The 4,143-nt window shown below is 43.2% G+C and overlaps 1 pseudogene; it reads left to right on the top strand.

The window, feature by feature from the left end:
- The first annotated feature begins 957 nt into the window (after positions 1 to 957).
- On the top strand, positions 958 to 2,337 carry LOC123570239 (C-terminal-binding protein 2 pseudogene; annotated as a pseudogene).
- The last annotated feature ends 1,806 nt before the right edge of the window (positions 2,338 to 4,143 follow it).

Raw genomic sequence — 4,143 nt, 5'->3', positions numbered from 1 at the left:
GGGTGTGTTCAAAGAGGAAGGGAAGTCTCGAACAAAGGGCCTGCTACGCCGGGTGGCACCGCCATGTCGGGTCTAGATCCCTGCCTAACAATTACAGCGCCAAAGAAATGAACACTGCAATAAACTGGGGAGGCAAAATACTACAGTGTCTGGAAAATAATGGGAACAATACCTTTACCTTAAAAATACACACACAAGCTCAGAGAAGACACATATAAGACCCTGTTAATGAAGCACCAGAATAAACAGCTCACTGATTGCTGTATTATCTTGTAGTAAGAAAGTTTGTACATACTACTTTACAGAGTTGTTTTATAAATTTCTGAATCTCATCAAAAGATTACAGAGCATACAGAGAGGGCAGAAAACAAGTCCCAGTTGAAAAAAACAAAATAAATCTACAAATACTGACCTTTAAAAATCTCTGTTGACCTTTAAAGGTCAAAATTTGTAGGTTTGTTCTATTTTTTTTGTTGTTGTTATTGTTGCATTATATAATTTTAAAAATCAAAATAATTATTAAAGCTGCTTAATGAGGCCAGTGCCCCTCTGGTCCGCAGGGCCCAGGCAAGGGAGGAGCCTTGATACCACCAGGGTGGGCCCCCAGCCCTCCCCTGATACTCAGAGCAGGGGAAGGGACCTGGCTGCACCAGGCAGGAGCCACCTCCACCTCCAGCAGTAGTGGACTCTGGGCACTCCAGACCTGGGGTCATAGTGAGTTTTGTTGATTGACTGAGCAATGGTGGCTGAGTTGCAAGCAAATGGGTTTCATCACCTTAAATGGTTTTGAACCAATGAAGCTGTATTCCTTTAAAAAGACGGACAGCCTATTGTGTGAACTATAGAGTTTGTGGACAGATTTATACTGGGTTCATAGCATCATGCACGCAGAATCCTGTGAGTTCCTCTAAGTTATTAAAGGCCTTTTGATATGAGGGTTGAAAAGTTCCACAAAACATGGCCTTTGTAGATTAGCACAAAGTCAAGACAAAGTGATTGGACAGAATTTATGAAGGAATCAACCCCCAGATTATCAATGAGCCCCTGCACCCCCGCCCCCTGGTGGCACTGCTGAACAGCCGCAACTGCTCTGTGGAGATGCCCATTCTGAAGGACCTGGCCACTGTGGCCTTCTGTGATGCACAGTCCATGCAGGAGATCCACAAGAAGGTTCTAAATGAAGCCATGAGTGCCATGATGTACCACACCATCACTCTCACCAGGGAGGACCTGGAAAAGTTCAAGACCCTGAGAGTGATTGTGAGGATAGACAGTGGTTATGACAACGTGGACATCAATGCTGCCAGCGAGCTCGGAATTGCTTTGTGCAACATACCGTCTGCAGAGGTGGAAGAGACAGCTTACTCCACCATCTGGACCTACTCAATCTGTACCAGAGAAACGTGTGGCTGTACCAGGTACTGTGGGAAGTCACATGAGTTGAGAGCATGGAGCAGATCTGTGAGGTGGTCTCAGGAGTAGCCCACCTCCATGGGGAGACGCTGGACCTCATACAGCTTCAGTCACACAGGGAAGGCTGTTGCAATTCAAGTCAAGGCCTTCGGATTCAGCGTTCTATTTTTTGAACCCTACTTGCAGGATAGGATCCAGCGGTCCCTGGGCATGCAGAGGGTCTACACCCTGTGGCTTTGCTGCATCAGAGCAACTGAGTCTCCTTGCACTTCAATCTCAACGAACATAACCACCACCTTATCAATTACTTTACCATAAAGCAGATGAGGCAGGGAGCATTCCTTGTGAATGCAGCCCATGGAGGCCTGGTGGAGGAGAAAGCCTTAGTACAGGCCATCAAGGAGGGCAGGATACAAGGGATGTGTACGAGTTGGAGCCCTTTAGCTTTGCTCAGGCTCCATTGAAAGATGCGCCAAATCTCATCTGCACTCCTCACACTGCCTGGAACAGCAAGCAGGATTGCTGGAGATGAGGGAGGCAGCTGCCACTGAGATCTGCCTAGCCATCACAGGTGGCATCCCAGAAAGCTTAAGAAACTGTGTGAACAAGGAATTCTTTGTCACATCCGCACCTTGGCCACTCATAGACCAGCAAGAAACTCATCCTGAGCTCAATGGTGCAACATACAGATATCCACCAGGCATCATGGGCATGGCTCCAGGAGGATTTCCTGCACTCATAGAAGGGGTAATCCCTGGAGGCATCTCAGTGACTTACAACCTTCCAACAGTGGCACATCCTTCCCATGTTCCCTTTCCCAACGAACCAACAAAACACGGAGACAATCAAGAGAACCTCAACGAAAAATACCAGAGAACGCAGGAAGGTAATCATTCAGATACACTTGAGATGAAGAGACGGTGAAAAATAGATGAACTAAGAAAAATAATCTGACGGTCTTTGTAACTGATTCTGAACATATGCATCATTGATGTTGTAGTGTTAAATCTACAAGAGCTAGAAAACTGAAGATGTCATCTGCTTACCAAAGAGCTGAAAAACTAGGATGTGACTTATTAATGACCAACTGTTGTTATTGTGTGTTAAGTTTTTCATATGTGCATAAAATCACAAAGAATAAATAGAGCTTTTTCCTTCATTAGTCCTTTGGGCACAGCCGGTCTTGAACACCCTACTCTAGAATGCTGCATCGAGAGTTCAAACATCAAAATTAAAAAAAAAAACAGGAAATCCCCATCTTGTGACTTGAGTCCCTTCAGTGTACAGGGGCTGGTTACCTCTTTTTGCTAATAGAAAGATCACATTACTACAAAATGGGGAGAAAACTGTTTGCCTGTGGTACACACCTACACTCATAGGATTGAAGACAGTACAGGCTCCTGTACAGAGAAACGTCTGTCACATCTGAACTGCATACTGAGTGGGTAAGTTGGTTGTAAGTTCAGAAAAATCCTCTAATGATGCCAAAACAAACAAACAGAAAGTATTAAGTTTCACAAGCTCTTTGTATTCAAATCTATTTTCTCAGTTTCAGATCCTCTGCTATTCTATTGAGTGGAAAGTCTTTAGCTAAAAGGGTTCAAAAAGAATGATGTTGCATTTCCTTATGTCGCAGGAAACACTTTTAATGATAACTTGTCAGATTGTCTACGACCAAACCAACTTTTTTAGACACTGATAAAGTATTGTTTTCTTCACATTATAATTTATACAAGCACACTTCAGATGTATTAGATGTGACTGACTTTAACAAATTCTATTAGATTTGTATCAACTAGGTACATGTTCCATTCATGGTCTTTTGTGAAGCATTGCCTTTTCGTTTAAAAAAAATGCCCTATTTTGAGCTTTTGTATAGGTACATTCCTATTTTTGTGACCAAAAAATACAAACTTTAAAATTGTCTCAAACAGAAAAATAATGGCTATCAGAAGCATGTTTTGTCTTAGTGTGAATTACGGTTATTGTATTTGTTTATTGTAAAAGTGGACATTTAGTGTTCAGTGTAGTTTTCAATAAAAAGTAATTTTCAAAAAACTGCTTAATAAACAAAAACAGAACATAGACAATGAAAGAATATTAGAACAAGTGATGCATGAGGAAAATGAGATATCAATAAAACCCAACAAAAATTGTGAATCTAAAGAACACAATAACTGTATTAAAAATTTAATCAACAGTCACAAAAGCAGGCTTAATAAAGTAGAAGAAGAGAGACAGAGAGAAGGCCACAGACAGAGCATGAGGTGGAGGGGGAAGAAGAGAAAAACAGAGGGTAAGAAAGAGAGCAAGAACAATAGAGACTTGGAAAGAAAGTGCTCTGCTCTGGTAGAAAGGTCCCTTTTGAGAAGGCCAAGATAGGGTGGAGGGTGCTTGAGCAGGGACAGAACAGGGTGGCAGGGCCGCCCATGCAGGAGGACAAATGGAGCCCTGAGAAGTGTTTTTTCCTGAATTGGTTGGTTGCTTTGGGGGTGTGTTTTGTAAGGTCATTAATTTGTTGGCTCCTCCCTGTCCTCTTGGTGTGGTGGACCCCGAGATTTGTAGAGTGTGCCCATCCATCTGGTAGGAGCCATAGCACCAGCATGCCCATGGGTCCTGAGGCCTGGGTCTCACTTGTGTCCTCCAGACTAGAGTTTACATGAAGCTGGTAGCAATGGTAATCCAGGTGCACAGGGACAGCTTTCCTCGTTGTTGGCAAAGGCAATGTCC

This window comes from Macaca fascicularis, chromosome 19 (genome assembly GCF_037993035.2).
Source record: "Macaca fascicularis isolate 582-1 chromosome 19, T2T-MFA8v1.1".
Lineage (NCBI taxonomy): Eukaryota > Metazoa > Chordata > Mammalia > Primates > Cercopithecidae > Macaca > Macaca fascicularis.
The sequence above is the reverse complement of the archived record's forward strand: the minus strand, read 5'-3'. Positions and strand labels throughout refer to the sequence as shown.